Source organism: Scyliorhinus torazame, chromosome 16 (genome assembly GCF_047496885.1).
Source record: "Scyliorhinus torazame isolate Kashiwa2021f chromosome 16, sScyTor2.1, whole genome shotgun sequence".
Taxonomy (NCBI): Eukaryota; Metazoa; Chordata; class Chondrichthyes; order Carcharhiniformes; family Scyliorhinidae; genus Scyliorhinus; species Scyliorhinus torazame.
In genome coordinates, this window is record NC_092722.1 from 173,309,225 (window position 1) to 173,321,573 (window position 12,349).

The 12,349-nt window shown below is 47.0% G+C and overlaps 1 long non-coding RNA gene across 2 annotated transcripts; it reads left to right on the forward strand.

Moving 5' to 3' along the window:
• Positions 1 to 490: 490 nt before the first annotated feature.
• Positions 491 to 11,047, forward strand: LOC140393234 (uncharacterized). Of its 2 annotated transcripts, none has more exons than XR_011935546.1 (3): positions 491 to 636; positions 1,321 to 1,479; positions 9,792 to 11,047. It is a non-coding gene; the product is annotated as an uncharacterized lncRNA (long non-coding RNA). The 2 variants fall into 2 exon arrangements; XR_011935547.1 differs by lacking the exon at positions 491 to 636 and adding an exon at positions 1,039 to 1,150.
• The last annotated feature ends 1,302 nt before the right edge of the window (positions 11,048 to 12,349 follow it).

Below are 12,349 nucleotides of genomic sequence, written 5' to 3' on the forward strand. Positions count from 1 at the left end.
CCCCATACGCTTAACACAAACCCCCATATGCTTAACACAAACACTATATACTTAACACAAACCCCCATCCTTACACACTTGACACAAACCCCATATATTTTACACAACACCCTACATGCTTTACACAAACCCCATACACTTTACACGTGAATTCAACTGATGCAAACTCCTGACTGCTTTCCTATTGGATTTTTCACACCAGGGGAAGTGATGACTCCGCGGAAAGTGGTCCACTGCACTCCGGGAAATGGAGTTCGGCTGGCACAGCCTCAATTTGGGCTTTGAGTAATCATTATTATTTTTACAATCTTCAGCCTCTGACATTACTTCTATTTTTTTTCCACGATGGGCCATTTGAGGCCAGTCCAGCCTCTCTGAATGCATGTAGCCGAGCAATGGAAAAATGAAGCACTCGCAACTAGTCTTTCTTTCTCTCTCCCTCACACACACACACACACAAAACCCATCCGAGGTTTGAAGTGTGTAACGCTGAGGCTACAGATGAACATCTGGTCTGTTCTACTTTGGTCCGCACTGAGGTTAACCCCGTTACTAAACCAAAGAGGAGGACGAGGCAATCGTCATGTTGTAGGATCCCATAAAGTTGCCGGCAATTAACAACACTGCGAAATAAATGTAATTTCTCGTACAGCCCGGATTATTAGTGGAGATTGTTGCCTGCCTGTCGCATTTAAATTACAGTATTAGTTACATATTATGCGCAGGAAGTGGTTGGTCTGTACTTATTAGAATTACTTGATGTGTGTGTGTCTACATTTGTTTTTGATAACCCGCACAATATTCAATTTCTTGTCATCAGTGTCTTTTTTTTCCATACATAAAATGCAACATTTGATGTTAGATTACTGTTCTATTATAGTGATTGAAGTTAAGATTAGGCGTTATTGTAACATTTTAAAATCAGTGGCTCCATGCGGCCTGCCATTTCCTGCAAAAGCTGCTGTTTTGAAACACATTTGTTTACATTGCCCCAGCAGCGATTTTACAACGTGGACAACTACAGCGCCGAAAAGATTAAAAGATGTGTTTAGAAATACAAATGCAGACTTTCTACCCATGGGAACTCCTTCGGGCCAATGCAAAGACTGGTTAATCAGTTCAATTCTGAAATAGGGAGAGAGGGCAAAAAGTAAGCACTGGGGGTTATTATAAAGCTGTGAATAAGTGAACATTAGATTTTCCAATCAGCAAGGTCTTCAAAATACTGAACAGAATGTAGATTTGCAATATGTGAAACTTTTGTAATTAAGACTTTAAAATGTATCCTCCTAAATAATGACTTTGATCTGATTTGTTAAGGTTAGTAATTTCTGGCAGCCTACGTTAATTGGCATCTCTAATATCCGAATGGCATGAAAATGGAAGGAGTTGGGTGTATGAAATCATCATTTGAATGTTTATTTATTGAGATATCTCGGTGAAGAACAAGTCACAGCGACACACAGATACTTGTGTGGGGTAAGTCTTTATTGCAACGATTTTATTCTCTCTTAACTCAACACTGGCCAACGCACAGTCACATCTGGTTGCTTTGGTTTGGGAATTTATAAAGCTGAAATTGACAAGCAAAGCGGTTTGGGAGAGAGAGTTTTAATGAATAAAGTCCTGCAGGCAGCAAATCAGTCTTTACATCACTTTCATTCCCAAAGAAAAATAGATGTAATTTTTAGAAGGGGTGATTAACAGCAACAATAAATGAATGGATAGTTATTATCAGCGAATAATACACTTCAGTGTAATTATAGGCTTTCTGTCCTGCACCCACCGCCCCTCCTCCCGCCTTGTTCGCGAACAATACACAACCTTTATTGTCCTTTCAGTTAATGCATAACCCAAGTGCAACCCCCCTTAAATAAAGTGAAATTTTGACCTGTCAATTCAGAATGGATGTTTATTGTTCAATAATCCAGTAGCCCTGACTCGCCAGCCGATTTCAATGCCATCTCCAGAGTTACATCCCTGGACCATACAGGCCACATTCTAACTCGTGGGAATCTGCCAGTGAAAGAAATGGGCGTTTCCAAAAAAATGGCTCCGACTTCAGTCTAACCACCGAAGTTGACTAAATCATGCAATTAAATGTGCCGATTTGGATAGGGGGCGGGGGGGGGGGTATATGGTAATCAGTTTACAATCTGACTAATCGTCAGCACTTTGCATTGAGTTAATGATGTGCTTCCAGGATAAATAGCTCGACATTCATAAAAGATATAATTTGGAGTGGCTGCCTAAGTATGACTTAGTCCGCGCTGCAAATAGCTGGACCATTGTGAAGGATATTTTGAATCCATCCCATTTAGCGTGATCAAAATCTGGTCAGGGATGTGGCATTAGAACTGAGTTTGAACTTGGGGGGGAATTAACAGTTTAATTAAAATGTGACCTGCGGTTTGGACTATCAACAACTTCTAAAACACTCTTTGTCGGCGTCCCCCCCCCCCCCCCCCCAAGCTATTCCGGACAGACATGCCTTGGTTAAAGCTGGTGATCGACCACTGCAGACTTAATCTCACCTCATTAATACAAGTATAATTACCCTGCTCCGGGAAGCCAGGTCAGATGGTGTCCTAGAACAGCGATAACAGCACCCGGAGCTCAATGAAGTCTCCAAACCAGCTGCCTACTGCAGATAAAATGACAGGCCGTCAAAAGAAAATCCGCCCCCCCCCCCTTTTGTGCAATAAACTTTTTCTCTTTCCGAGACCAATTCACAGTAACGCGTGAAACTGGACGGCTAACGCTCTGCGCCATAGCATCAGCGCTCTTAAAGTTAGTGTTTGGCCCCCCAATTCAACACATTGCCAATCGTGAACGTTGGCTTTTTTTTTAAATTAAAAAATGAATGAAAGTAAAACTGTGTCCAACAGCAACAGAATCACACCTCTAAATGCCAAAGATCCATTGCATCTGTTAAACTCCCAGTACATGTTATCCATACACACAGATATTTCCAAGAGTAATCTGAAATCCGTTGAATAAACTTTCAACAGTTGGAGCTGTGATTATTTAGTTTCCAATGTTTGATATAGAACAATGTATGTATTTGCTTTCTATAGCAGCAGCATTCTCAGTTTGTAGATCAGAGCATTTTAAAAAAATGAAAATCTCACCCTCATTCACAATTCCCTAAACTCAATCAAATCCCGGTTCGTTTTCCCTGTCCCGGGAATTTTTAAACCCGGTGTCATTTCTGGTGAATCTGCTCATTTTTGGACAGAAACATCAGTCTGTTGTTTGATCTGTTTAAAGTCATTATGGGGTGGATTGTATTACGTGTCTGATTCACCTGGGCGTTACTGATTCGCTCAGCGAGATGACCAGTGACCTGGCGGGTGAACAGGCTACAGATGAATTGAGACTCAAGTTCGAAAGAAAAATGGGTATTCCTCAAAACTGTCCCCTTCATTTCCAGCGTGAATCACCACCAATTACACCATTAAACAGAATGGACTTCAAATTTTTGAAATTGAAAACACACCACAAAAAAATATGAATAATTTCCATAACGTTCTTTCATGTGAACTTTTTAAACGGGGTGGAAACATGGGGTTGAAGGTTTACTGTTTGGGGCGCTAACTTTCAGGGGCGTTTTAGCTTTAATGAGATACTGTGCAATCGGAGGACAAGTAAATGTCAATTGTAGCCTTCACATAACAAGGATACAGTTATAGTCGTTTTTAAACAACGTGCCTTTTTTTCTTGGGGACTAAGGACAGATTAAGTGTTTTAATGCAGTATTGCAATTTTAATGTCTAACTCCATGTGTATATGGGATAGAGCGGCATGTGGATTTGACTGTTGGCCTACAGATATATATAATAATCGGTAGACACACGATCAGTGGATTCCATTCAAAACTGCAAACATCAGACTATATAACGGGAGGTTAGAATGAATCCTCGTGCTATGTTCTATTGAAGAGAACCCTATTGTAACCCCACACACGCCGAGGGTGAACGCATTTCACCGGGTCTTTTTAGCTTTCTCGCTCTCCCGTTATGTAATTTGTACCATTACCTCTGGAGGTCAAACATTACCCCCCGCCCCCGCCGCGCTCCCTATCCCCCGAGGCTCGGATAGTAGTCAGTTTGGGAAGCGAAAGACGGGAGTGCTTCTTCAGAATGGAATCATTTTGTACAAAGCTGACTCTCCAGGGTGGCGCCCCCCCCAAAAAAACCTGAACTTGGAAGTTAGTTTAAATTAAACAGCACTTCGGTGGTAGAATCGTGCAAGACAGGGATCTTAAGCAATTTGATCGCCGGTCTCGAATCACAGCCTGTGTACCAAATTGATGGCGATGAAAACGATACCAGAGAGACACAAAAGTACACTTGTTTGTAGATTAATGCCGCCTGAATATCTTTTCAGTTCTCTCCTCTGCATGAGTTAACGGGTGCACGCTTCCATCGCTCATGATTGGAGTCTTAAATTCTAATTATTTGGAACCTTTGATGCTCTTGTTGGAAGGCCCATTGCACAGCAGACTGGAACGCTCCGATTAGATCTGGATTGGGATTAAGGCCTACAATAATAGTTCACCCCCCCCCCCCCCCCACCCCCCACCAAAAAAAAAGAAATTTCCGGATCTCCTTGAACTTGTAGGACCATCAGGTTTCTATGCAAGTCCAGTCCCAATTCTCCCTCCGACACAGATCGGGGAAATATGCTGTCAGTTGCATTTTGTCAGTTGCATTTAGCTACCTTTTCAAAATAAAAACACGAGCACAGTTCAGCTCACAGCTCAAACGCTGCTAGAATTTCCAATCTAGGCCTCATTCATAATCGATTCTACATCACTTGCACTACAACCCATCTGAGGTTAATACACTTAGAAAGGAATGCACACAATTAACTTGGTTAAAGGGCACTGAAGAGAGGCCAGCGCGGTAGCACAGTTGCTTCACAGCTCCAGGGACCCAGGTTCGATTCCCCGCTGGGTCACTGCCTGTGTGGAGTCTGCACGTTCTCCCCGTGTCTGCGTGGGTTTCCTCCGGGTGCTCTGGTTTCCTCCCACAGTCCAAAGATCTGCAGGTTAGGACAAAGAACATAGAATGCAAAAGGAGGCCATTCGGCCCATCGAGTCTGCACCGACCCACTTAAGACCTCACTTCCACCCTATCCCCATAAACCCTCCTCACCTTTTTGGGCACTAAGGGCAATTTAGCATGGCCAATCCGCCTAACCTGCACATCTTTGGACTGGCTTTGGTTAGGTGGATTGGCTACGCTAAATTGCCCTTAAGTGTCCAAAAAAAAAAGGTTAGGTGGGGTTACATAGAATTTAACATAGAATTTACAGTGCAGAAGGAGGCCATTCAGCCCATCAAGTTTGCACCGGCTCTTGGAAAGAGCACCCTACCCAAGGTCAACACCTCCATCCTATCCCCATAACCCAGTAACCCCACCCAACACTAAGGGCAATTTTGGACACTAATGGGCAATTTATCACGGCCAATCCACCTAACCTGCACATCTTTGGTCTGTGGGATGAAACCGGAGCACCCGGAGGAAACCCACGAGGAGGATGTGCAGACTCCGCACAGACAGTGACCCAAGCCGGAATCGAACCTGGGACCCTGGAGCTGTGAAGCAATTGTGCTATCCACAATGCTACCGTGCTGCCTACAGGGCTGGGTGGAGGTGTGGGGATAGGGTGGAGGTAGGGTGATCCTTCCAGGGGCCGGTGCAGACTCGATGGGCCGAATGGCCTCCTTCTGCACTGTAAATTCTGTGATTCGTATGTACCGCGGCCCTGTTTAAGGTCCATTTGTACCCATGCAATATATTCCAGTCCAGAAGCCAAACCACACAGAGACATCCGGACCCAACACGTCAACTCCCTTCTCCCTCCACAGATGCTGTCAGACCCGCTGAGGATTGTCCAGCATTTTCTGTTTGTGTTTCAGATTCCAGATTCCGCAATAATTTCCCTTTTATCCCAAACTACCTCCGAGCGCGGAGGGAACAGACGTTCACCTCCCGTTTGCTTCTTCTTAAATTCAATTTTCAGAGGTCGATAGGTCGGGGTAACGTTTCTTGTACAAATTGCATTTTTTCCTGGAGCATCGAACTAGGCCAGAGCTCGCAATTCCACCCGAAATATATGTGGGGAACAGGTGGCATTGTCAGCAATATCACGCGTGGTTTCTTAATTTAAAATATAGCTCGCTTCTGAGGCAGGAAGCAAATGGTTTGTCATTTTGAAGTCAGCACAACATCGCCTTCCATTCTGGAATATAAACATATTTTGTGCAATTTGATTCATTAGTGTGCCTCCATGAGTATTCATTAGCATATTCAATTGACTGCTCCATAATATGACCGTGCTGTGACTTTTCTTGGCTGTTTGATTGACAGAGAAAGGGCTGCAAGTTCGAATTAGCTTCTGGCAGCCGGTGAAACATGTCCCGTTTTGGGGTATTTTGGGGATCACGTGGGCGGAGGGGGGGGGGGGGGGGGGAGCACTGCAAACTTCCGAAGAGAAGTATCACTGGGAAGCATTATTTCATCAGTTAACATTTCCCACACACACACAATAAAAAAGTAACCATCTCTCTTCCCCGCAGGTTGTCCCCCCTCCCTTCCTCTCCCGCTCCCTCCCTCCCCTCCTCTCCCCCTCTCCCCCTCCCTCCATCCCCCTCCCCCCTCCCTCCATCCCCCTCCGCCCCCCGACCCTCCCCCTCCGCCCCCCTCGTCCCTCCCCCTCCCCCTCCGCCCCCTCGTCCCTCCCCCTCCCCTCGTCCCTCCGCCCCCCTCCTCCCCTCCCCACGACATCCCCCCTCCCCTCCCCTCCCCCCTCTCTCTCTCTCTCCCTCCCTCCTCCCCCTCCCTCCCCCCCTCCCCCCTCCTCCCCCTCCCCCTCCCCCTCCCTCCCCCCCTCCCCCCCTCCCTCCCCTCCTCCTCTCCCCCCTCCTCCCCTTCCTCCCCCTCCCCCACCCCCACTCCCCCTCCCCCTCCCCCTTCCCCACCCCCCTTCCCCACCCCCCTCCCCCCTTCCCCACCCCCCTCCTCCCCTCCCCCTCCCCCCACCCCCTCCTCCCCCTCCCCCCACCCCCTCCCCCCACCTCCCCCTCCCCCCACCCCCTCCCCCCACCCCCTCCTCCCACCCCCTTCTCCCCCTCCTCCCCCTCCCCCCTCTCCCCCTCCTCCCCCTCCCCCTCTCCCTCCCCTTCCTCCTCCCCCCTCCCTCCCCCACCCCTCCCCCTTCCTCCCCCCTCCCCCACCCCCCCTCCTCCCCCCTCCCCTCCCCTCCCCACCCCCTCCCCTCACCTCCCCACCCCCTCCCCTCCCCTCCCCACCCCCTCCCTCCCCCTCTCCCCACCCCCTCCTCCCCCTCTCCCCACCCCCTCCTCCTCCCTCCCCCTCCCCCCTCATGTCCCCCCGCCCCCTCCCCCCGCCCCTCCCCCTCCCCCCGCCCCTCCCCCCTCCCCCCTCCCCCCCCATCCCCCATCCCCCTCCCTCCCCCCCTCCCCCTCCCCCCATCCCCCTCCCTCCCTCCCTCCCCCCTCTCCCTCCCTCCCCCCTCTCCCTCCCTCCCCCTCCCCCTCTCCCCTCCCCCCTCCCCTCCCCCCTCTCCCCTCCCCCTCCCCCTCTCCTTCCCCCTCTCCTTCCCTCCCTCCCTCTCCCCTTCCTCCCTCTCCCCCTCCCCCTCTCCCCCCTCCCCCTCCTCCCCCTCTCCCCCTCTCCCCTCCCCCTCCCCCTCCCCCTCTCCCCTCCCCCTCCCCCTCTCCTTCCCCCTCTCCTTCCCTCCCTCCCTCTCCCCTTCCTCCCTCTCCCCTTCCCTCTCTCCCTCTGATCAGGTGAAAAGTCGTTACTGTTAGAAGTATTTAGGTTAATGTCTGAAAGCTAGAGCTCATCAGATTAATTATGGAGAGACACGTACACACATTCTGAGCAAGTCGAGGTGAGTTATTTGAAGGGGGGGGGGGGGGGGGGAGAAAGGAGCTCATTCATCTAGTAAAGGATTTCCCTGGCTCGCTGCGTTTTATTAATACAGCGAACAATGGATCTCTTGTCTTGGCCGCAAACAATCACTTTGTTCGGGTTGAGTGAGTTAGGTGAGAGGAGAACGGCTTTGAATTCAGTTTCTCTCGTACCTGCAATCTAGTCTTGGGACTGCTACGACTGATCATATCAGCCCAGTCATAATTCAAAGGCGTGAAAGAGAAGAGGGAATTGTCCCGATCTGCCATTTATTTATTTAATGTCGCTCAGGTGACCGACCACACAGAGCTTCACTTGAGAGAAACTGACATTCCTGGATTAGATTTCTTCCACATCTCTATCATATGTTATTTCAAATCCGAATTCTAACAGGAGGAAATGAAATGAAATGAAAATCGCTTATTGTCACAAGTAGACCTCAATGAAGTTACTGTGAAAAGCCCCTATTCGCCAGGTAGTGTTTAGAGTTTTTTTTAAAAAAAACAGTTGTAAGGGGGACAATTAATATTTCCATTAGCGTGGAACAAATCTGAGCAAATTTGATATTTAACAGGCGCCTAAAGAAAATTCACTTCCTGGGTCAGTCATCGAATCAAGGAGAAATTTAGTGAAATCTGGTCCAAAATACTGAACACAATGAAACAGCCAATCAGTTTTAACCAAAACGCTCTCAAACGTTGACACGTCCCGCAGTTGCACTGTTAACATCAGTTTAACAAACCTCTCCCCAGTGACTTAAACACTAAGACGATTATCTGATCTCGCGCCACATTTTCACTGTTGACGTTTCAGCTGCTGGTTGCAGACCGCCTTCATATTTATCCAGTGCCCGCTTCTTGTTTTTAAATGTACAAAAAAAAACCCATCCGCGTCTAATCCCCTGCGCGGAGCTCCAACTAATAAGGGAATATTCATATCATTATCTGGAGGGAATTAATCTACCCTTGAAGAACAGTGCATCTATTAGTTTCAAAAAGGGACAGGTTTTTGTGGGCTTTCATTTTCAAAGGTGATGTCATGAGGAATTGGTGTATGCACATACCAATTTAGTACCCTACAATTACCCGCTGAATAAGATATCAACGTCAAGTTTCCAGTAATAACATGTCTGTAGAATGGAGACGGCGTTATTAATTACCTCGTTTGGAAGGCAGGATGCAACTTCAAGACGGGGCGAGCAGATTTCATGACCATTCCTCCAATTAATTAGGATGACTAATGCCACCCCCCCCCCCGCATAACCTGACGAGCCCCCAATTCCCCCCCCCCCCCCCCCCAGAATGTATGGTCAGAAACATATCATAAGCTTTGGGGAATTAACATTGACCGATTAACCAACCAGACTTTTTTTTGGTTATCATTATTACTCTCCCCCCCCCCCCAACGTTCAATTGCAAACTAGAAATCTTTCATCTGACCAAACACATTTGGTCTATGTTACACAAAGATATAGTTTTGATTAGACCTCTATTCAATAAACCTCCCCCACAGCAACATGTTTAAAATCCATCAGATTTCACATCAACTTTTACATTCGGTTGTTATTCATTTCTGGCCAATATTGGAATGTGATTTTTTTCTCTCAAACTGCTCTTAATTGAAGTAGTTTCTCACTAAACAGAGATTGAGGGATTACTTATCTTGAACTAATTAGAGTTAAAACCACAGAAATCATCTCCTCTTGCACAGGCCCATGGAGCCTGCTTTAAGTCCATTTGCTGCTTTGTGTCGGTGAGAAATTATAATGAAGCCATGAATACCCTATTGAGTGTAGATTAGAGGATTGCAACTAATTGGTCAATTGGTTAATTGTTCTTTGTTAATTAGCCGGTACAGAGAAACAGATGGATCCCGTGAATGGCCGCCAGGATTTCCTGCTTACTGAATCCAACAGGACGAGTCCGATCAAGCGAGTGGGTTAATCCTCGCCCAGATTGCGCCTTGCAACGGTTGAGATGAGATGTTTATTTCCTTATTACATTGTCCATTTCCTCACCCACCCCCACCACCCCCACGTTCCCATCTTCTGATTAACGGCACTTTCTATCAACATTTTGTTCAGTCAGGAAGCATTTTTTTTAACTATTAAGCATTGTTCATGCCTTCCAACCATGGGTTTTTAAAATTATTTCATGGGATGTGGGTGGCGCTTGCATCTGTAGCCCCATCTCAAATCGCCGTTGAACTGAGTTGACAGGGCAGTATAAGAGTCAACCACATTGCTGTAATAATAATAATCTTTATGGTCGCAAGTAGGCTTACATTAACACTGCAATGAAGTTACTGTGAAAATCCCACAGTCGCCACATTCCGGCGCCTATTCGGGTACAGAGAGGGATAATTCAGAACGTCCAAATTACCTAACAGCATGTCTTTCGGGACTTGTAGCAGGAAACCAGAGCACTTGGAGGAAACCCACGCATACACGGGGAGAACGTGCAGGTCCGCACAGACAGTGACCCAAGCCGGGAATTGAACCCGGGTCCCTGGCACTGTGAAGCAACAGTGCTACCCACTGAGCTACCGTGCAGCCCGTAGGTCACCTGTAAGCCAGACCTAGGTAAGGCTGGCAGATTTATTTTGCTGGAAGGGGCATTAGTGAACCAGATGGATCTTTACAACCCATAGCACCATCACTGTGATTAGTTTTATTGTTCGCTGAATTTAACTTCGACCAGGGACCATGGTGGGATTTGAATCCTTTTTCCAATGAATGATCAGATGGACTGAAAACAACTCTGTTTTCTCTCCCGACAGATGCGGTCAGACCTGAGATTTTTCCCCAACATTTTTTGTTTTTGTTACAGATTCCATATTCTGCAAAATGTTGCTTAACCTTAAAACATTAGCCTGGGCCTTGGGATTACTAGCCTCATGACATTGCCACTAAACCACTGTCTCCCCATTTAGCCCTTCCAATTTGCATTGGCTCTTTCCAAGAAAAATTAATCCCAGCTCTCTTCTCTCCCCTCCCCCCACCCTCCCTTATAATTAAAGCATCCTTCCTCAGATCAGGACACCAAAACTGCCCACAATACTCCAGGTGTGGCCTCACCAATATCCATTACAATTGCAGTAGAATGTGAATGTATGTTTTTTTGTAAAATAAAACCTTTCTTGAACACCTCTTTATTTGTTACAAAAATGTTGGAGATGGGGGGAAAAGGCAGTTTGAATGATGGCCAAGAAGCATCTTATAGCTGAGTGTTCATACCCTCTTTTGGCAGCTTTTGGCAGCTATCTCTTAGTATTGAGGCACCCATGATCAAGCGATTCCCTCCTTCTCTCAGTGATCCACTTGTTTCCCCACAATGTCTCGGTCCCTCTCCATCAACTGCGATGTTTGGTTAACTCCAAGTCCACGCCTTCCCCAATATTTACTCCCAGCTTGCATTCCAGGCAAATGGACATTCTGATGAAGAAAACATTCCAAAGAAAGCCTGCCCTTAAATTTGGCAGAACTTAGGAAGTCCTTAATTCAAGGTTTCCTATTTGCAAATCCTTCACCTCTCTCTCTTTACTGCTCCAAAATCGTATATGGGATGTGGGAGCACTGGCGAGGCCAGAATTTATTGTCCATCCCTAATTGCCCTTCACAAGGTGGTGAGTTGCCTTGAATCGCTGTAGTCCATGTGGTGTAGGTACACCCAGAGTGCTGTTAAGGAGGGAGCTCCAGGGCTGTGTCCCTGTGACAGTGAAGGAATGGTGAGATATTTACAAGTCAGGATGGTGAGTGATTTGGAGGGGAACGTCGAGGTGGTGTGTTCCCATGTATCTGCTGCCATTGTCCTTCTGGGTGGTCATGGTCGTGGGTTTGGAAGGTGTTGCCTAAGGAACCTTGGTGAGTTCCTGCATTGCATCTTGTAGATGGTACACACTGCTGCCACGGTCCATCGGTGGTGGAGGGAGTGAACGTATGCGGATGGATTGCTAATAAAGTGGGCTGCTTCTTCTTGGGCCAAGTCAGTTGTGCTGAAGAGCTATTAACCTGAACCGTTAACTCAGCTTTCCGCTCCAAAGATACAGCCTGACCTACTGTGTTTTCAAATGTTTTCAATGTACATCAAAGTCAGAGCCTCCACCTGAAACCGAGTGAGAGTCTATCCATCAGGAATGCTCACTCTGCTTCATGCGTAAGTTACACCTTGCTCTTAATCTTAGTTTACATTTACTTTTACCCAATGGGGGCGATTGCTCACCAGTTTAAGGGCTGAAAAATTGCAGTAAATCAGTGTTTGGTTTTTCAACATGTGCTGTGAACCATGAACACCTTACCTGGTGCACAAAGTTAGAAATATCCTCCTTTTAACGCTTAGTATTGTTCGAAGTGGGAGTTCTTTGTACAAAATGTACCCTTGAGGTATGTTTATGTCACATCTTTAGTG